Source organism: Macrosteles quadrilineatus, unplaced genomic scaffold, assembly GCF_028750875.1.
Source record: "Macrosteles quadrilineatus isolate MER2022 unplaced genomic scaffold, UCM_ALF_1.0 Scaffold_3__2_contigs__length_128488019, whole genome shotgun sequence".
In the NCBI taxonomy this organism is placed as follows: domain Eukaryota; kingdom Metazoa; phylum Arthropoda; class Insecta; order Hemiptera; family Cicadellidae; genus Macrosteles; species Macrosteles quadrilineatus.
Genome location: NW_026542596.1, coordinates 11,637,817 through 11,661,568, shown reverse-complemented (window position 1 = coordinate 11,661,568; position 23,752 = coordinate 11,637,817). Strand labels below are relative to the sequence as shown.

At 35.2% G+C, this 23,752-nt stretch overlaps 1 protein-coding gene across 1 annotated transcript in view; it reads left to right on the top strand.

Moving 5' to 3' along the window:
* The first annotated feature begins 320 nt into the window (after positions 1-320).
* Positions 321-23,752, top strand: part of LOC128990756 (solute carrier organic anion transporter family member 74D-like) — a 65,387-nt gene continuing 41,955 nt past the window's right edge. Inside the window, exon 1 of the mRNA XM_054413314.1 lies at positions 321-660. The gene's annotated coding sequence lies outside the window, so the exon portion shown is untranslated. The remainder of the gene's footprint in view (positions 661-23,752) is intronic.

Genomic DNA, 23,752 nt, shown 5'->3' with positions numbered 1-23,752 from the left:
CTGTTGTAAGGCTGTAAACTTATAATAATATTTTTTTTCAAACAGCAACAAAATGGATATTTCAATCTTTTTAAACAAATATTTTGTTTGATTACCAACTTATTACCCTCATACTTTCCAAAACGTGTATAAACCTGGAAAGCAATAGATCCAAAATTACCATTCTCCTAAGTGAATAACTCACAACTAAAATTGCACACTGGGATAAAATTGGGATAACTTTCAATCGTGGTAAATCTCTTGCCTGCGGTTGGTGGTTGGCACAACTGCGAGCCTACAGTTGCGCAGTTCTCGTCCAGGTGGCAGCACTGACAGCCACTTGTGCCAACCTAACATTACATAACCAGACCAAGAATGTTGTGGTGAAAGTGTATTCGTATTCTGACCACGCCAGCTGATCAGTGATCGTTCCCCGCCGGTGTGGCGTGAGTGAGTGACAGAGTTGGTGCGCCATTCATGTATTCGGATTGTTGTGGCCAAGTGCAGGACAGTTTCGGACAGATTTTCCGCGCGGTTTTCGACACGCACGGCGGTTCTGTTATCCTTATCTTATCGATCGTCATGTCAGTCGTCAGTGCCTTCGTTTGGACCGGCGGCAGAGAGCGACGAAATCCAAGTGGCAGTGACAACGCCAAACACTAACTTACCCGTTTGTTTACGGTACGATATCCTGGAATGCACTTAAGAATAGAAAATGTAGGGTAGTTTTAGCAATTAGAGGTTAAAAATAATTATTGGATAAGGGCGAAAAAAGTGAAAATATTTGAATGTTTACGTCTTATCAGTATTGCATGATTTTGAATAGACTTAAATTTTGTTAGTTATGTTGTAACTTTCACTGTTAATTGATTTTAACTTATTTAAAACTGCATCCAATATCCAAATTATCCATCAAACACTGCAATAGTTTTACAGATGACTTTTAACACGCAATACTGTTAACTGCGTTTTAATGCATCATTATAATGTAGGCCTAATTCGAGTAAAAGACTTTGGAAAATTTAGTTATTAAATGGAGATCTACTGCTTTACGAAAATATAACTACCTACTGTACAATGAGAGTTTTATTCATTTGTATTATGTAGCATTAAAAACTACGATATTGTCATTAGAATGTCTAGTCTCTAATCCCCAATAATCAATGTAGCGTCTACATTTGTAATTAATAGAATAATTATCTTATGTAAATGTGTGATAAATAACACAATTACCATTTACGTCGTGTTTTGAAGTTCTTTCAAAATCTTGCTGATAACTTGTCGTGTTGAACAAGGTTAAATAACAATCACATTTTTATTCGAATCTCACACGCGATGGTATATTGATTCTGCAACTGTTAAATGACAATTGTATAAGCAGTAAGATTCATATGAATCAATAATATTCCAATGCATTGCATTTCTTTACAATCGAATCGTGAACCATGGACAGACTTATGATCCTATTTCAAGAAATTAATTCCATAGTTGTATCATTGACGTTTGGATACTGAAGGTTATACAGTATGGTAGCAACAAATTAACAAATAATCCCAATGGACCAGCTTTAATAATTTTTTATGGTACACACTCCAACGCTTTGTCTCCTCATTCTTATTTTTACTTCTTTTATTATCATGAGCGAATATGAAAGATTTATTTAGCACTCGTCGCACAATGCACAATTTAACGCAGAAATTAACAACAATGAACCACAAACGCTGGGAAATTGTTGTAATATGTATGTCTCCATCCTGATCCAATTCGTTAGAACTCTACGAAATGGTGTTACCGTGTCAGCAAACTTTATTACTTCATCGATTGTTTTCCAAGGAAACAAATAAAAAAGTTACAGTGCTTAGGCTATACTCGAATAATTGTTCACCTTTTTCCGAAATAAATTTTAGACTGCCATGCAGTTCAATGACAAATCAGATAAAATATATCGTAACACTATTTGATAAGCTTATTTATCCGACAATAATACCATGAGAAATACGTAATATTCTACAGTCATTTTTAAAGGGACTAAAACATTGCTCAAAAGACCTGTACAATGGGAAGGCTATACGTTACACTCCTTTTATAAAGAAAAGATTTTATTTGCCATTCAGTACAAAAAATTCAATAGGCTTTGACAATACATATATCAATTAACTGCTAAATAATTTTTCTATTAAATAAATTTTAGACTAGTTTAGTAGGCTATTTAGTTTTTCGAATTCAATCTAACTGTCAAGCTATAAATAACCGTAACAGCAGTTAGTCGGCATGTGCGCCATTGTGAGATGAACGTTCATTTAAATATTAATCTCACTTTCCAACAGATGTTAGTTCATCCGTCACTTTCACTCAACCGACTTCCGGAACGGAACTTGGCTCGTTTTAATTCAAAGCTATTTGCTCAAATAAATCTTGATTATAAGCAGTAACACGTTATAAATACGTAATAGTTTAATGAAAATATATTAATTTATAGCCTAAAAGCTCGTGCATAATATCGGATAAGAACGCATGTAAACGAGCTCTTTAGCTAATCCATAAGGATGAAGTGTTTCAATCAGAATACTAACTATATTGTATGCCAAAACTAAGATCTGCCTAAGAAAATGCTACAATTTAAAATTTTTGCATGGCATCATTGAAATCTGTTTACATTTTGATTGGCTCAAGGCACAAGTATTGAAGGCTTTGTATGGATATATATGGTACAAACACTGGTTTAGTATAACTGTATAGTATTACTGTATAACGTCGCCCTGTTGTTATATAACATAATAATAAATAGCACACTGACAAAGGTACCCCGAGACCTAAATAGGCATTTCTTAGGATCGAACCAGCAACATCTAGATCCACAGGTGAGCACTAAAAACACTTCACTACGGTACCAAGTCAAATATATAGCTAATACGGGGAACATTATAAATTTTACTGAAACTAAATGAGTTTTTTGTCACAACTGTAGTAGGCCTATCACGTTTGAGCATACATTTTACATAGGGAAATTCTATCTTACCTGTTGAATCCTCGGCTGGGAATCAACATTGAGCGTAAAATCGGCAATTCCTTTAAAATAAACTTTAATTACGATTCGCCACCCAATTTGGATTTAACGATGCCCAGAGCGAAGCCCTCAGTTAACCTTAGACCCCGTGGCCTAGTTTTGAAGCGCCAATTGTTGAACTTTGGTTACGACACTTGGACAGAATCTATTAATTTATAACACTCGTAGCATATTGCAATAAAACATGTTCTAGCTATACTATAGTTTACAATTTGCCTTAGCTGTTTACGTTAAACTGTTTATACCGAAGGTATACCAGAATAGGGTTTAGAAATGTAAATTAAAGACAAAACGAAAATTATGCATTTTTTTAAAAGAAAATAAGTACGAGTAAAAATCGTGTACCACTTTGATTTTGTTTGAAGATTTTTCTTGAGACCCATCTATTCCACAGCCGTCAGTTTTGTAAAAAATGTCTTCACCAGAAATGAATGTTTAAACTTAAAAATTTATGGGGTTACGTCATAGAAAGAAATACAGGAGTAACACATTTTCCTGTGGTTTATATTTTGAAGTTTTTGCTTGAAGAGTATTCCTATGGGCTTGGCATGTTTATCAGACATGTACGACAGTACGAAGCCTGAACGATACCTGTTAATATGTATGAGTATTAAACGGGGACACATTTGCATTAGTGTGCTGATACAATTAAATGTTCATAATATATTGGGTAGCCTACCTAAGATTTTACAGTGTGAATGCTATTCTTCATATTTAACATTCAAATGATACAGGAAAATCAGTAGCTTGTGAATTTATAATTTAATTGTGTTAAAGTGGTTAAAGTGCTAGCCAATGTGAAATTAAATGAAAAAATAAATAATAGCTATCAAACACACCTTTATATTAAGCATACCATAGATAGTCCTCAGTTTACTCATATTGACGAACAAATCCGTAATCTTATGCATTTATATCTTTGATCTGTTCTGCACCTGAAAAATCATAAACGCAACATACATACAGGGATGTAGCTGTTTTGCGGTTGTATGCCATTCTATAGTCTTATTATAGTCTTATGACAATAAATTAATTATAATACAGTAAGATATGTTGTTCATGTTCATAGAAAACGTATCCAGTGAGTTTAATATTTTTTGTTCGTTTTCTGTTTATATTTGTTTCCTTTGCCAGCTTAAAGCTCCTCTACTAATGTTTATTCAGAAAGCAACCTTTAGTGGCAAAATCGAGGAATGCTCACAAAGAAAACTAGGCTATAGCATACAGTAACTTACTTCTGCCTACGGTTTTTCACATTTGTTTTCAAACTCTAGTAGGCTTGATAATCAGAGGGTTAATATGGGATTGATAAACCTAACCTAATAAATCAATCGATAAGTCATATCGATTCATTGCTTACAATTGAAATGTACAACTGTTTACATAAGCTGACTTTTACTCCCTATGGACAAAAAGGCTTGGAGTAAAAATTATACTTAAGACAGACCCGCAACGCATTTATTAACAACTGAGTTTTTTGCTGCAGTATGACGAAAAAGCCATAACAGTAATGACATTTAATTTGAGTTACACTAATACGATTTGGAATATGGGATGGATAATAATTTCAGTCTGAATTTAACTTTACTGTTGCCAACTCACTACCAAGTTTTTTTAAATAATTTTCAAATATTAGCCTACTTGATTTTAGGCATACTTAAGTTTTGTAATTTCTTCTCCGATAAAGGGAATTATCGATTAGCTTTGAATAAAATGTCCTGTCTTAACAGCTGTTATTAGTCAGTAAGATAAGTTGGTTTCATTAGCTATCTCAGTCATCTTGATCTCATATTTAAACTGAAAATGCGAAAATAGTGTCTTTCCTCTGCTCACGGAGCAGTCCAGTCGCGACGGCTCGAGCCGCTTCAGTCGCGCGGCTGTAGACGCTCTATAGGAAACGGTTGCATTTACTTTGCATTAAAGCAGTCAATTTTTTCAGCCGCGCGGCTCGAGCCGCGCGACTAGAGTCGTAACAGTCGCAGGATAGGAAATGGACCTTAAGCTTGACCAGGCACTCACAACAAATTAATAATTCAAAAATGCAAGTGACGTGACGCCCGAAAATATCCATGTGAATCTAAATTAATTGATACCTCTCCTAAAAAAAACATGTTGTTTAAAAATTTAACCTAAAGATTGGAGTACACCATTTGAGTACCACTGGAAAACACAATAGCTGGAAACAACAAGCTACCAAAGTTTCAAAGGCAAACAATGGAAAAGAGAACTACAACAATAAAGATAAAGTATTATTCAATACTTTCTACTAAACACACGACCACAAAAAAAATCAATATAACGACGAAACGATCAAACCACATAAAGTTAAATTCACCAATAATAAATTTTTGACAATAAATTTTTGACAATAAATAAATACATCTTTTTGAATTTCTCGTCAACAAAACCTCTTCAACCGAACGTATTTTGTATCTACCGTATTCCCAGACTCCTAGTGCCCTGACCCCGCTGTCTCGGAATGCATTTCTGGTCCTGTTGTAATGCCCAGACGAATCCTAAAAGCCTAAAATTAGACGAGGAGCGGGATTTTTGTTCACGACAGAATACATTAGTTTTTATCTCCTCCCCCCTACTCAACTTCTACCTAGCCACTGTTATGTCGCAGCTATCGAGTATTTGCGTACACAAGTGTAATTTATATTGTCATAAGACGATAAAATGTTAAGTTAAAATGCAATATAAAAAAGTAGCCAATCCACTGGGACCATAGTGATAAGATGTTCTACAGAGCCGGTATCGAACCAGAACCTGCGATGTCTGCCTGTCTGGCTAGCACATCTGCCCAAAACGCTACTAGGGTACTGCAACATAAATTTACATTCCTTTCATTTGTCAGCGAATGAATATAATTAAATTCTGATACTAGATGTAAACTTCTCATGCTTTACAAAAACTGAAACTTGTTTTGAAGTGGTTTATTTTTTTTATATGAAAATCAAAACGTAATGGAGGCTAGGAACAGAATGCACACGTTAGGACAAAAATGATAAAAAAATTAGATTTGAAAATAGAACGTGAAGTTTACAGAAAGCATGCTGGAAATATTGCAGTATCCATAGTCAACGGGTCTTTACTCTCTACAGACCATACTAGATAACCGAAGGACGTAAACTGTTTGGTTTCCATGGTGACCGACGTTCAATACATGCGTGTCCCTTCTCCCCCCTCACCCTCTTATAAAGGTTATTTCGAGTTCAAAGCTAGTTTTCATTATCATGTTAGTTTCATATTTCTCCCGAAAAATTAATTATTTTAGCTACAAGCAATTAAGGAGAGTCAATAAAGTTTTTATTTTGGTGATTGTCTATTAATTGTTACTTTATCCGTCTTAATTCACCTCATATTCTGTTCATATCTAGGTTGATTGGTCACATTCCCACCTCACAACAATTAGGCCTATAGTGAAAATCATAAATTTACTTTTCGAAAAACTATTAGTTTATCTACTTAATCCACCGAATGTTCTAACGGTTTTTATTCTAACGGACGGTTTTTATTCTACTTAGGTAACCAATCACTTTCTTTGCCTCTATTTTATCTTATAATTACATCACCCCTATTTTGAGATCCCTATAAATCGCCAGTTCACTTTAGTATCGTCATTCGTCACAGAGTGCGCAACTTTCTTCTCGGAGTCTAAAACTGTTAATTCAGCGACCTTCAACCCCAAGATATGATATCAGTGACCGACAGCATTATCAGTGTCATTCGAAATCTCATCATGGTCTTATTTTTCAGAGGTTTAGTTAATTATTGTTTGGTAAATTATAAGTTTTCACAGAATCGTCGTCACGATTTTATGATTCTAATTAAATGTACGTTTCAATTTATAGAGAAAATAAAGTAAAATTTAAGTTTTTATGATTGTATGCTCCCCAGAAATTCATATTGTATAAAATGTCAAAATAAAATTTAAATGCAGGTTTGAATGATTATAACTTTGAAATCCAAGTTTTATAGGAGGTTAAATAAACTGAAAGATCGGGGTAGCGGAATTCTACCCCCGGATATTTACCCCCATGAAAAAACGCCTACGTCATTTTGACGTCACGAGGGGCGGGGCCTATACACGGTCGAGAAACAGCCCGCGACTGGAAATTTACCCCCAATATATTATTAAATAATCAACATGTAATTGTTTGATTATAAAAAGATTTGCCATAGCACGGAAATCTACCCCCGGAAATTTACCCCCGGATATCTACCCCCAGACATTTACCCCCGGATATCTACCCCCGGACATCTACCCCCGGATATCTACCCCCGGAAATCTACCCCCGGACATCTACCCCCAGATATCTACCCCCGGACATCTACCCCCAGACATCTACCCCCGGACATCTACCCCCGGACATCTACCCCCGGAAATCAACGGCTCTTCGGTTAAGCATTGTCTTGTAATATCCAGTATTAATTAAGCATGCGATATGTCATTGTCTTGTTTAACACTATCTATCTTCCTAATTCAATAAGCTGTAACAGTCCTTTTTTCACCCGACCTACTTCGCCGATTGTTACGATTGAGGTGTCATTTTAAAGCTTAAGATCTTGCACAGAGCAAAATGGTAATTAAAAAGGATATTTCGATTAGCGTTTCAAAAGGTTGACCCCTAAGCCTTTGATTTATTCCTAGAAGGTGCTTCCAATGGTTGACCAACTTTCACACTATACAGTAACAGTTATAAAGGTGAAATTTGATCAGATTACTAATCAGTTCCATTTTTAAGTCATGTTGAAAATCAGAATAGATCGTCTGCAACTGTAAACAAGAGATGGAACACTACCCCAAAACGACTTTTCGTTCTCAATTGGCCCTCTATCAATAACCTGTGTTGCTTGTACAGCGAGGCATTTTGAGAAGGAGAAAACCGGCCGGATGAATGCTTTAGGTTTATCAATAACGAAGATAAACATGGTTTTAGTTACACGCCGGTAATCATTGAGTTGACTCATTTAAACTCATTGTAAATATTCATTGTTATTCATTTTGAAATAACTCCTTTAATACTTTGCAATTGCTCGAATTCGAGCAACATGTACACTAGTTACATACTATTGCACTTACGATTTATTTTATCCGTTTATTTAAGTGAGTCACAACGTTTTTAATCTTACTTGGTTTTGGATTTTATTACAAAACATGATCGGAAATGGTTGCAGTATTTGTAAACTAAATGTAATAACAAATTTCCAGAGACAGCTAGAAAAAAATCATCCTTATCCAGCTTTTCATCTTTCACAGCTGTTCGTTATTTAATTGATGTCATATTCTCCAAACAAACTATTAGTATTTCATTAATTACTGGTAAACATTAGGAGTAGCCTAAACTTGACAAAAATGCAAAAAATTGGGGGTTTGAACCGAATTTATTTTAATTCAAAAGTAGTGAGGCCATATTTTAATGGCTTAAGTTAAGTTAATGGCTTACTCGTGTCAATCCACCGAATCCAAAAAGACTATTTAAATCGAATCACGATCGATGCTCTAGTTTTTGAGAAGAATGCCACGTAAAATACCTTCTGGGCCTTGTTAGTCCAGGACCTGACTAGGGTTCTGTGTGCATGTCGTGTATAGTGAATTTTACTTTTGCATTTCAATATAGGTGTCTTAGGAAGTGTTTTCCACTCGGGTGTCAAGTTCGCACCTGGTACGTTTTCGAGCTATGACGTCATCAAAATGGCGGCCATTGATTTTTTTAAATTGTATATTTCGCAAACTATTTGTCGGATCGGAATGAATGTTTTTTTGTTTGAAAGATAATTTTAAATGCTACCTGTTTTACATTTACACATTTGTTGTATGTTTAGTACATTCTTCGTAATTTTGCAAAAACCTGTATTTTTAAATATTTTTGAGTTATTTTTGTTTGTAACGTTTTATTGATACAATTTATAAAAAACCACCAATGAAAAAAGTTGTAGAACATTTAAAAATCTTTACAAAAATACCAAATTCGATATGTTTTACTCAAAAGATTACGTCAAGAAACTAGATAAATCTCATAAAAACACCAATTTTGGCGCAAAAACGCCTATTAGTCCGGCATCTAGGGCAGTTCGCAAGTCTTATAAAGACAGTTTCGCCATTCAATGTTGATGTACGTGTCTAAATAAGTGTTTTCAACTCGGGTGTCACGTCTGCACCCACTGCAGTTTCCGGTTATGACGTCATTAAAATGGCGGAAAGGGCTATATTAAAAATAACGATATTTTACATACCATGTATTGGATCGGAATGAACTTTTTTTTGTTTGAAAGATAAGTTTACATGCTATCTTTCTTACATTTGCACTTTTGTTTTATGTTTAGTACATTTTTCGTAATTTTGCAAAAACCTATATTTTTAAACATTTTTGTGTTATTTTTGTCGATAACGTTTTATTGATACAATATATCAGAAATAACTTATAGACAAAGTTGTAGCACGTTAAAATAGCTTTACAAAAATACCAAATTCGATATGCTTTACTCAAAAGATCACGTCAAGAAACTAGCAAATCGTACAAAACAACCTAATTTTGCGCAAAAACGCATATAAATCCGACATCGATGGCTGTGTTCGAGTCATATATAGACAGTTTTACCATTCAATGTTGATGTATGTGTCTAAAGAAGTGTTTTTAACTCGGGTGTCACGTCTGGACCCACTGCAGTTTCCGGTTATGATGTCTTAAAAATTGCTACATGTTACGATTTCACCAGCTATTTTACTTAAAATAAGAACATTACCCTCTTTTATGCAAATAAAAGCACAACAAATCAATGTAATTAGTCCATAGGAATGTTTCCACTATATAAATAAATACCCCCGGTGCAGCAATCCTTTCGACTAAGCGAATTTCCATTTGCATGGATTGAGATTTATATGCGTTTTTGCGCAAAATTAGGTTGTTTTGTACGATTTTCTAGTTTCTTGACGTGATCTTTTGAGTAAAGCATATCGAATTTGGTATTTTTGTAAAGCTCTTTTAACGTGCTACAACTTTGTTTTTAAGTTATTTCTGATATAGTGTATCAATAAAACGTTATCGACAAAAATAACACAAAAATGTTTAAAAATATAGGTTTTTGCAAAATTACGAAAAATGTACTAAACATAAAACAAAAGTGCAAATGTAAGAAAGATAGCATGTAAACTTATCTTTCAAACAAAAAAAAGTTCATTCCGATCCAATACATGGTATGTAAAATATCGTTATTTTTAATATAGCCCTTTCCGCCATTTTAATGACGTCATAACCGGAAACTGCAGTGGGTGCAGACGTGACACCCGAGTTGAAAACCCTTATTTAGACACGTACATCAACATTGAATGGCGAAACTGTTTTTATAAGACTTGCGAACTGCCCTAGAGGCCGAACTAATAGGCGTTTTTGCGCCAAAATTGGTGTTTTTATGAGATTTATCTAGTTTCTTGACGTAATCTTTTGAGTAAAACATATCGAATTTGGTATTTTTGTAAAGATTTTTAAATGTTCTACAACTTTTTTCATTGGTGGTTTTTGATAAATTGTATCAATAAAACGTTACAAACAAAAACAACTCAAAAATATTTAAAAATACAGGTTTTTGCAAAATTACGAAGAATGTACTAAACATACAACAAATGTGTAAATGTAAAACAGGTAGCATTTAAAATTATCTTTCAAACAAAAAAACATTCATTCCGATCCGACAAATAGTTTGCGAAATATACGATTTAAAAAAATCAATGGCCGCCATTTTGATGACGTCATAGCTCGAAAACGTACCAGGTGCGAACTTGACACCCGAGTGGAAAACACTTCCTAAGACACCTATATTGAAATGCAAAAGCAAAATTCTCTATACACGACATGCACACAGAATTCTAGTCATGTCCAGGACTAAATCTTTCCCGGAACGTACACCACTTTCAGTGTTCGTTTACGATTTATTCAATCTCTTTGCTTTATCTTTAGGTCTAATCACATATTGTTTGGTATCATTGGAAAGGGTATAGAATCATCTGCAACTTTTGCAATGGGTGGTATTTGATTTTATCAGCGGTTAAGAAGTTATAAGCAAAACAATAAATATAATAATAATAAAAAACAAGTTTTTTAATATAGTGAGATAAATATTAAGTTTACAACAAAAGTGTAAATACAAGAAAGATAGGGTGTAAAAATATCTTTCAAACAAAAAATAAATCATCCTGATCCATTAAACGGTTCGCGAAATATACGCATTCAAAAATTGCTGAGCCGCCATCTTGATGACGTCATAGCTCGAAAACGTACCAGGTGCGAACTTGACACCCGAGTGGAAAACACTTCCTAAGACACCTATATTGAAATGCAAAAGTAAAATTCACTATACACGACATGCACACAGAACCCTAGTCAGGTCCTAGACTATGTCAGACAAGACAGAAATTGAGATAAAGACTTGTTTTGGCTTCTTTAATGTATGAAACGTAAAAATTACCAAAAAATGTATAATTTTAAGCAATGTTCATACTAAACTCTAATTTCATTAAAATAAATTCGTAAAACCAAAAGAACCATGCATGAGGTAAAAATACCTTCCCTATCCCGAAATATCCAATTTATTATTTTACATTATTCTCCGTTATTTCACAACCAGCATTGACAACCAGAACCAATCATAAAATATTTTTATGTATTATTTTTTACGACTAATTATTTGTGTAAACAACTAGACTTTTTAGCCAATGTAAAACTCCGGATAGTGTCTACGACATAGGGATTATGCTATTTCGTATTACTAGGAGGTAATTGATAGTGAAAAAAATATTAATTCATTAATCAACATGTAGCAGCATTTTTATCAACATTTAATTGCATTTTTACCACTAGTAATCAGAAAATAACCTCCTTCAGTGATGTGCCCTTCGTGCATGTGCCGTTAGCTATGAGTGTATGTGAAAATTGGTTAACAATTTAAATCACTGTCTGAAAATAAATCAAATGCTTATGGGGTAAACCTTTGGAGCCCTTTATCAAAATATCCTTTTTAATTACCATTTGCGTTGCACTGAATCTTAAGCTTAAAAATGACACCTAAATCAGTAACAGCTTAATGAATTGGGAAGATAGATGACAAAGACAACGACATATCACATGCTTAATACTAGATGTTAGAGGGTAATTATTAAACGAAGAGCCATTGATTATTTTTATAAACCAATTACTAAAATCAACTAAAACAATGAATATTGACCGATACGTAGTGTAGCACGGGGGTCGGAAATAAATAATTCCGGGGTCGGACATTTATGATTTGACCACTGAGGGTACATTTCTGGGGGTACATTTCCGGGGGTAGATATCCGGGGGTAGATGTCCGGGGGTAGATGTCTGGGGGTAGATTTCCGGGGGTAGATGCCTGGGGGTAAATGTCCGGGGGTAGATGTCCGGGGGTGGATGTCTGGGGGTAGATTTCCGGGGGTAAAGTTCCGGTGTCAGGTTTATTAGCATTTTGATTAATTACAACTGTTAAGTAAACCGTGAAATGCGAGTTGATTGAATATACAATAATTTATCCATCCTAAAAGTTCGCGGCCGGAAATCTACCCCCATACATGTGACGTCAAAGTGACGTAGGCGTTTTTTCATGGGGGTAAATATCCGGGGGTAGAAATCCGGCGACCCGGCTAAAGATCAGCCGACTGTTAACCACAATCAGATAGTAAACAAGAGACCTAACTGTTCATAAAAATGGATTTTCAATAGGCTACTTCTTTAAAACTGTAACCTGATGGAGGTAGGGTAAAACATTGTTATATTTTGTAGATCTAAAAGCAACAAATTGATTTTATTGTAAATGAGTAGTTTTATTCACCTTAAACTGTCTCAAACAAAATCTTAAAAGTAAAAGTGTATTGCATAATTCGTTTTGCCCCTGTCAAACCTTCAATAATGCGCAATTAATTGACTAGTTCTTCCCGAGGTTAGAACCGGCCTTCTGATTTGACTAATTAAATTAAACTGCATTGACTTTGAACGGCAATGCACAATGATTACATTAATTTTATACGTGCACCAGATAATATTCAGTTCAATTAGGTCTTCGATTTTTGTTGATTTAATAGCTCTTCCAAATAACGTACTAAATGAGCTGCCATTCAAACTTATTGTACAAAATTACTCGAGTTTTTTTACCGTCTGCTGTAGCCCCCAGAGGAGATTCCACCCCAAACCTAAGGACACCCCAGACAGATTATTGGGGTAGTTTTTGTGCCGCTGGGACAGACGCATAAAAAGTCTCTAAACTAACCGTGATAAAAGGTACTAACCGCCATTGACAACTTCGTCTTTCCTGTTTATGGTGTATTGGTGACGAAACACACCTAAAACAGTAAGTGATTACTTGACTTAACTTCTTTATCCTATGTTCGCTATATACAATTGACCCACTTGAAAATAATTAAAGTTTGAGTGTAAACTGTGGAGCAGTGGTTTATTTTGTCCGTATGATTAAGGCCGAATTGTTCCTTAGACACAGCTGTTAATTAAATAGTGCGGACGTTAATCCACACCAGGGAGTATCGCATCCACAGTGCATACCTATAAATATCCACAATTCGTGACCTCCTAGTAGCTGGATTACAGGACGACGCCACCGTCCCAGTCCACCACAAACATATTATAATAAGTTATATAATAGTATATATAGTTAATAGTCACATCATTAAATTCAATTCGGGATATCTCTGTGTAGGCTATATTAAAGTGGATATGAAAACATGGCAAGTGGACAGTTGAGTGAGATGAGATGTGTAGCTTTTCCACTAACTAAGTCAACCTGTATTTATTAGCAGCCGAATGATAAAGGACAGTTACAAAAAGAGGCAGAATTCTCAGAATCGAACCGGCGAATTTTTAATTGCTAGAGAACCATCGTAACTATCTATATTCAGTTCTAGTACTACTAGTAACTTCTAGGAAAACAAAGACATACCAAGGGATTGACATGCATGTTTTCTTTATTTATTTGAAGTCCTCAGAGGTTCAACAGTAAAGCATATCGTATTTCCATCGCCCCCCCCCTCTCTCCCCCAATGTACCTTAGTCCTTGGCCTGGTTGACGGCTATACACCTTTACCCGTATGTCTACTACTCCACTGTCTACTTTTGACCTCAAATTCTAATGTCAATATGTAACCAGCTTGTGCTTAAGAGGTGTAGGGGCAATGACCTCAGATTTGGGATGCCCTTGGTCGAACTGTTAAAAAGAATTAAAATAATTTTACTATATCTTTTGTTTCTTTCAGTGGTTATGCCCGAACTATTACCGTATGTGGTACCGTATGTTTTACCGTAGCTAAAATGTCAGCCCAAACAATTAAGAACAGATATTTGCTGTTTTTTTTTCATAAATTTTGAGTCTATACCAAAGTACGGAAAAATTAAACTATTTTTATAAACTTTTGAAATCGCAACATGTTTAAAATTGTTCCAATCGTTACAATTACCCGCCAGTCTTCATACTGCATTGACTTTATGCTTATTGCCATCGTTAACGATAGCGTTTTCGTAATACTTGTTCAACAATTAAACAACAAAGAACCCACATTGATCATGCAATTATGCGAGGGAACCATTCTTAATTAAGATGTTATCTGAAAATAACCACCTGAAATGTACTTTGTAATCTAATTTGGTATTTCCTGTCTGTTTTATATTTACATTCAAAAGTAAGAGTGGGGGATTGAATTTTACTTAATTGGTTCTCCAGTTTAACGGCTGAGTGAATTTTGTATAGAAATGTTTACAACATATCCTCAGTTACTTTACAAAACAATTAAATCAATTTTCATCACAGTTTTGTGCAATTCGTTAAATACATTTGGAAACCTAAAACATTGAATTAATACGACCTAAAGCCATTAATAGCAAACCCACAAGGCAAACACTCAGTGAAATACCATAGTTGTAGACGTTGCTCGATTGTAGGAAGAATCGTCGATTTCACGTGGAAAATATAAATTTCAAACTTTTAGTGCTATAGACTGGGGTGCGACTCCTTTCCTCTAGTGATACAGACTCGGTGCGACTCTTGTCCTCTAGTGCTATAGACTGGGGTGCGACTCTTGTCCTCTAGTGCTATAGACTGGGGTGCGACTCTTGTCCTCTAGTGCTACAGACTGGGGTGCGACTCTTGTCCTCTAGTGCTATAGACTGGGGTGCGACTCTTGTCCTCTAGTGCTATAGACTGGGGTGCGACTCTTGTCCTCTAGTGCTATAGACTGGGGTGCGACTCTTGTCCTCTAGTGCTACAGACTGGGGTGCGACTCTTGTCCTCTAGTGCTACAGACTGGGGTGCGACTCTTGTCCTCTAGTGCTATAGACTGGGGTGCGACTCTTGTCCTCTAGTGCTACAGACTGGGGTGTGACTCTTGTCCTCTAGTGCTATAGACTGGGGTGCGACTCTTGTCCTCTAGTGCTATAGACTGGGGTGCGACTCTTGTCCTCTAGTGCTATAGACTGGGGTGCGACTCTTGTCCTCTAGTGCTACAGACTGGGGTGCGACTCTTGTCCTCTAGTGCTACAGACTGGGGTGCGACTCTTGTCCTCTAGTGCTATAGACTGGGGTGCGACTCTTGTCCTCTAGTGCTATAGACTGGGGTGCGACTCCTGTCCTCTAGTGCTATAGACTGGGGTGCGACTCTTGTCCTCTAGTGCTACAGACTGGGGTGCGACTCTTGTCCTCTAGTGCTATAGACTGGGGTGCGACTCCTGTCCTCTAGTGCTATAGACTGGGTAGCGACTCTTGTCCTCTAGTGCTATAGACTGGGGTGCGACTCTTGTCCTCTAGTGCTATAGACTGGGGTGCGACTCTTGTCCTCTAGTGCTATAGACTGGGGTGCGACTCCTGTCCTCTAGTGCTACAGACTGGGGTGCGACTCTTGTCCTCTAGTGCTATAGACTGGGGCGCGACTCTTGTTCTCTAGTGCTATAGACTGGGGTGCGACTATTGTTCTCTAGTGCTATAGACTGGGGTGCGACTCTTGTCTTCTAGTGCTATTGACTGGGGTGCGACTCCTGTCCTCTAGTGCTACAGACTGGGGTGCGCGACTCTTGTCCTCTAGTGCTATAGACTCGGGTGCGACTCGTGTCCTCTAGTGCTACAGACTGGGGTGAGACTCTTGTCCTCTAGTGCTACAGACTGGGGTGAGACTCTTGTCCTCTAGTGCTATAGACTGGAGAATACAAAGAACATGACTCTGACGAAGAGAACGTTCTCTATGGGAACCACCACTAGTCAAAGCTTAACAATAATTTGGGAAGAAAACTGCACCTGCCGCATAGCAGCCGGATGAATCCAAATTATAAATTAAAATGTGACACAGATAGTCGTAAACACCAAAAAACCGTTACTGCTCAACACACGATTAACTTAATTGTAATGGCTTTTGCTGCTACAACCATGATAATTGTAGGATAATGTGAAATACTACTATACATTTTGATATAACCATGTTCATGAGTTCATGCATTACCTTCAATATTTTAACTTTAGTATATCCAAGACTGCATGTCACGGAGAATGCACTTCCAATCTTCCCGTTTGCTTTGTAGTTTCTTATTACGTTTCTAACTATCATAGTTTGTATTTTTTCACAGAAAATACGATCTCGAACAGTTAAAATTAAGTCAGTACCGGTATTCACAAAGTTACATGTGATTTTATATTATACATTTTTAAATTAGGTAAAACTTATGTTTGTGTGACCTCTGGTTGGGAAATTCCAACAAACTTATTAAAAAACAATTCAAACGTAAATTTCATATTTCAGACTAAATCATTATTTGTTTTCAAACATCATAGAAAATGTATTATCCTTCTCTCAAATGCGTAGTTATAAAAATGTTATGTCCTAAAATGTGTAGGCCTATGGATTGGAATTTTCTACAATTTAAATTAAGTATTAAATGTTTTTTTCATCAACAATCGGCTTTACCTCATTATTACCTCCATGTGCCTTCGATTCGTTTTTAAAACGCATGATCCCTCTAAAAGGCTCCTTACATAGTCCCATCGATGTTTAGCTCTACACTACAGATTGTATTGGAGTTTTTCAGCACCTCAACTATATCTTTACATCTCTTTTGACGTAGAGTAGTTTTCCAAGTCAGTCACCCGTGCTCCGTGCTAGTACTTGTGTACTACTCGACCCAGTTTTTAATCAGCTGTTATCAATGGTACCAACGTTATCATTGACCTACTACACTATCTGACCTCATATCGACGAAGTACAGTGTCTTTAACCCTTAAAATTCATCTTCCATGATTGTGTACGTGTTTCTAAACTTACTGTTGAAAATTGTGTACACTTAATTTTCAAATACACATGAGTTCAGGCAAAGACGAGTTTTAATTTTACGGTGGCAATATTTTTATAACTTAAGGGGATACGCCACTATCTCCAACTTTTTTTTTATTATTTTATTTTTGTCGACCTAGTTAGTATATTTTGTTTATACTAGACTTAATTAGAAGATTTAGGTACAAAAATATTGAATTTATAACTTATTTACTAAATTTATATGAGTTTTTAGTTTTTTTCACCAAAATTTTTAAGAATTCGTTATTGAGAATAACTTTTCAACTACTGATCGGAATGACATATTCTATTTATTTCCTGATTCAGGATGAAATAATGAGTAATTCTGTGTATAATCGTTATGGTAACTAAAAAAACAACATTTTTAGGACACCTTTTATTCAAAATATAAAAAAGCTGAAAATTTTTTTAAAATTTTTGCGTAAACATAAATATTTTTAGTAAATGTAATGCTATAGGGCTTACTATACACACAATCCTTTATTACTATATAAAGAAGATCTGGTGAAAATTTGAATACTATAAGTATAGTACTAATGGAGTTATTCAAACTTTTGTACAATAATAACCTAAAAAACACTGTATTGAGATAATCGCAGGTGATGTAACAGGTGGTTGGCAGGTGAAAAATTCCCATAACTACACTAATGTATTATTTTATATTATATATAAAAATAGCAAAGTACTTATTTTGTTTTAAATAAATGTACCCTACTTTATACCTTCATAATACATAATTATGATACACAATTAAAAGTGTAAATATCAGTAACAAAAAAAAAAATAGTCCAAAATTTTGTTAAATTGCTGGTTGCGGCGTTTTATATTTTATTTTTTTTATACTAGAAGGAGTTGTCAGATTGGCAAACAATTTTAGCTAAATGTTCACATTTAAATGGCCTATCTAAAAATGCAACTTTTGGAAAATGTAAAAAAAATTAAAAATATGGCCTACAGATAGTGGCGTATCCCCTTAAAACATTGATTGCTCACCATTTAACCAATTGTAGTATAGCCTATGAATATCTGAAGAAGAAAATAATATTTAATATTTAAAAAGGCTAGACAAGGGGAAAATTAAATAGTAAAGTACTGTTTGTCCCGAAATTGGCATATAATTGGGCAAAGTGATACATGGGGAACTAACACTGCTGCTATCTTAAACATCTTGTAAATTACCCTATATCATCAAGTGTTTGAACAAAAAGTGCAAATTATGCAATTAATCATTTTAACATCAAATGCAAGGCTTGCGGTACAGTAATACTTATAAAGTTGTGCTGGATTATATTATTGTGTATGTTCTAACGAGCTTAATATAGCATGGAACTCATCCAGTTTGTGTAGAGGGTGATTTTTTGAAAACCATTGTTTTTGTTATTAGACCACTTTTAAAACTATTTCGACTAAACGTAACAGAATATTTAAGTAATGTTTTGTTTTTTCTATGATATTAGTATATACAAAGAGTCGGACGCAACTTGTAAAATCTGCTAAACAATAAGTGGAAAAACATTCTTATCTTTGGAGGGTGGAATTTTTAGAATTTAGGAAAATAAAACAACCATCCTATTGCCTCATCTTGACCTCATCTTGCATTTTTACCCAACATTCATTTTTAGTAGAGACAGCTCTCGGGTTTTACTCAGAGGTTTGAGTGTAATTTGTTAGCTTAACATTATTCACAGGGTATTTATCCCAGGGACGATTAATTACATCCCGTTTAAGATATAACGTCTCTAAGGATAACCTTTACAGCTATATCCTTGGTGTAGTTTACCTTTACCCGATGACGTCATAGAGACGCCCGTTTTACCTAAAGCGTTAACGACCTGTTATCATCAACCAACAATCCTTATCAGCTTCCCATTAACAGAACCTCTCCCTCTTGCCCAGTTCCTAAAACCCATTTAGCAATTTATAGTGGGAATATCCTTTTAAAGAGTTATTCCCTGTAGTTTTATATTCTCGCCAAGCTACTCCTATGGGAATTGTTATTATCCTATTTTAAACCAATTGTTATTTTTTAGTAATAAGTATGATAATTGGTAGAAAGAGTACGCTACTTTATGAAAACGTTGGTTTATTATTCAAAAAAGGTGGTTATCTGAGGAAATTGTGGTGCGATTTTGTAGTCAAGTTTAATGCATGTGATTACCTCATATTTTAACGATAGTGATTGCAATTTTCGCCTCATTTCTAACCTATACCAAAATTGATGAAACCTTCACTTATCATGTTTCCAACCACGATCATTGTATAAACTAGCTGCTGTACCCGTGCTTCGCAACGGGAAGAAAAATCAGTTTCATAATCAATGAAAAAGATTTAGAATAATAATAATCTATAACCAAGTTTAAGATTAAATAATCCTACCACATCGTTGTGTAAAATATATTTCGTTTGTTTGGATCAGCTGTCTGAAGAGCATTTGGCAGCTCTGATTGTTTACATTTAAATAACAATGCAAAGGTAAACATTGTGAATTTTCTCATGCTTCCATGGAGACCAATTAATATTTACTTTTGTAAACCTCATCTCAAAACTTTGGACATCCAAAGGGGGGCCCTATCAGGGAAGTGATTATGCCTATGACATTCCTAGATATGTGGACCATCTTGGTGCTTAATTTGGGCTGTATCGGTTTAGTATTTTAGTCGTGGCAGCCGGACTGACAGACACCACCTCAATTTTATAATATTATGGATTAAAAGCTTAATTTTACTGAGCACTTGTACATTAGGAAACAATTCTTTTAAATACAGATCTTGTCATCATTCGAATATAGGTACATTATAAACCAGTATAAAACATTTGTCTACAAAATTAAATACTTTTATACAACAAAAAATTGTAATACTAGCCTCTATATACTGTACTCCAGAAGAAAAATATTTTAAGAAAATATACCGGTATTAACAGCTATAGATTAAAAAATATGCGTTAGAAAATATTACTTTTCCAAATAAATGTCTGGTGAAACATTATATTTCGTAAATGCAAGGAATTTTGTTACCGGTAAATTATCTTCATTAGTTTTTAAAATACGAATTTGCTATACTTCTGACCCCCTTCGTCCCCATCCTTTTTTCTTTTAACACTTTAGTTCGCGCATCACACGTCAGTGATCAGCATGCTAAGTGAGAACCCGTTGGCCCGTTCCACAAACTAGGTACTCTTGGGACACTTTCGCTGCTCCCGGACAACGTAACACGCCGCGGTCGCGACTCGCGAGTATGAATGGTCCTCAGTGGACAAATGACGTCATCAAGTCGCATACTTTCCCTGTCACTCTGGCGATAATTATACAGCGGATGTCTCGGAGCTAACACATGTTAGCTATAACTGCTTACTTCAGAAGAACCATATTCTGATTATTGCTACCGTCATAAGGTTAAGAGGAGTCGCTACTGAAACTAGTGATAAAAAAAATCCTTTTAAAAATTATCTTAAGTATATACTTTTTTAGGTTCATTTAGTCTTAGAAATAGATTTACTGCTGTTAAAGTAAGGGGAAAAAATTACATATTTTTTGGAGTTTTTAACGTTTTTTTGGGGGGAAAAATGGGTTTTTTAATCTCTTATAACTATTTAACTACTGAACCAATTTTATTGTTTGATATCTCATTTTAAAGAGCAAAGAAAGCACAAACTTTCTGTGCATACTCATTTTATTTTCTCAATTTGTTTATAAATTATGGCTTCAAAAATAAGTTTTAGAAAAATTTATAGATAATAAATTTTTATAAATTTTTTCATGTACTTTTATTTACCCAATTACAATATCCATGCACAGGAAGTTGATTTATAGTATAAACAATATGTGGTAAAAATTTCATTCACATAGCTGTAATAGTTAAAAAGTTATAAGAACTTATATACTGTATAAAAAAACAAATTTTAAAGTCGCTGAAAACAGCGGTTGAAGTTTATACTAGGTTTTAAAACAGGTGTGCACGCTTCACTTCAAATATTTTTTTCACGTTTTTTTTTTAATTGGTAATTTTTCAGTAGCGACTCCCCTTAACCGTATGGAACACAAGAGAACTCCAACAAGTTTAAACCATTACTTTAGGATACTGAAGTCATCCCGTCTATAAGGATCAGATGTCACCAATTTTGTATTTAAAATAACCAAACTTATTGAGCTACAATATAAAATTCTCTCTAGTTTTTGTTACAAAAATAGTTGACTTGACTTTAAGGTGTGCTTATAAAAGGTCGTTCATCAGGTTAATTAGGTAAACAATTTAGCCTATTCGACAGATATCGCTATAAGCTCGGCGCATGTAGTGGTACAGCCTAACGTCGTCCATTCTGCTTCAAAAACTGGCGACAACTTAAAACATCCGTTTTGGAATGTCTCGTTCTTTTATTAGTCAACGCTTAAACATACGGCTCAAGCAGTCCAGACACACCCAACGCATGAATGAAGGACGCGGCGCGGCGCGGCGGCGGCGGCAGAGGTAAAGGATATCTAGCATCTTGCATTCACCACCACATCTTTACGGCCTGGCAGTTCCTCGAAATTAGATCCGCATTCTGAAACACCCTGCAAATTTGCAGTCTCAGATTCATTCCAGATTTGGACACTCGGAAATGCCTTTGCCGGGCGTTGACCTTACATTCACTGAAGGAGTAGGACGTAAAGGTATACGTCATGAGACGGGTGCTACAGCTACAGTGTGTCAATGCTCTAGAGCCGACAGTGTATCTTCTTGATATAAACTGAAATTTAACTCAACAATAAGCGAGGACCGAAAAGAAAATTTACCTACGGCCGTTTTTTAAAGTAGCCATTTCAGTTCAGTTCTTAGAATTGAAAAGTTTCACTTAACAGCTGTTTACTTTCATAACAGCATAGTTTCATTTCATATCAGCATAGTTTTTCTCATATCAACACTGGTAACGGACCAATGAGATTCAAGGATTGAGAGAAAAGAAGTAAAATTAAAATGTTTCGAACGTCAACTAATCAGCTGATCAGCTGATCAGTTGACAATTTTAATTGTTGGTCCGTCTTGTTCAATGTTCCTGTTGATACTCGCGTAATTTTAACCTAAGTTGGAGGTTAAAGGAAGGTAGATTAAACTGATTTAAAAATTTCAGTTTTAGTGAAAGTGAAGTTGACGAGATGGAAATGAGAGCACAAACTGTTTGTGCTAATCTTTTGCCACCAAAATCGAAACAAATGTATGAAATTACATACCAGCAATTAAATACATTACATATCGTCCATATGTAATTACATATCGTTCATTAAATGGACGAAACAAAATAAGGTTAGATTTTTAAATAAAAATGAGCTTCTGGTTTATTTTGAAAACCTCTTAACCGTTGTTTCACCCAACTCGTTGTGGACGACATATTCGATGCTGAGATTCAACTGTAAATTAACTGTTTCACTATATTGTTCAGTTGTCCAAATAAATATGCAATATTTCCCTAACTGTAACTGATACAGTATTTATGGTGAGAATGCTGATAGAAGAAGCTATTGCCTGCAAAAAAATAGTAACGTATTATTTAACGAAATTTTACAAACACGTAATTACATGAAATCAGCTGATTATACAATAAGTCGTTGCATCACTTTCAGTGGCAATGACAATCAACGAAAACATAACCTCTCTAAGAAGTTATGAGTAATGATTGTTAGTAATTAAAAACCAGATTGTTAGTACTTAAAAAACTGTCGTAGGTAAAGTAGTGTACGCAACTCGCGTTAATAGTCTTTACGACACGAGTAGAAAATTTAAGGCACGAGCCTTCCATTCTTTAAGCTACTTAATGACAATTGTGTTCATCTTAATCGGCATGATACCAAAATGGATTCTATTTTGTTTTGGTGTTGTAAAAGAACGGGTGTTTCCGAAGTATGTGGTATGTTACAATTGAGCTATCTAGTGCTATCAAACCTTATGAAATATCGGCTACAATGAAGAATTTTTTAACTATAGCTTTTCTAAAAGTATTTCCTGCTAGTAAACCTTTATATTACAAAATTATTTTATTCCATGTCAACTGTAAACTCTACACTGTAATATTATATTTCGTACCTAGGGCCGAAAACCATTTCGGTCTCTGGTACGAACGCTATTTTTCACCACATTATACCCTATTACCACTATTCACTACGATAAAAATGCACACTGATAGTCAACACAACTACAACTTCAAGGTTATGTGAAGAAATAATTTGAGGAATCAGCAAAAAAAATAATAAATAGTTGCTAGGCAGCGGTGACAATAAAACAATTCTATTGCAATGCTATCGATACTGATTGTGTATTTGGCGGCCCTAGGGATGTAAAAACCTGCTCGGTCCCCAAATGACGATGACAGCTGGCATG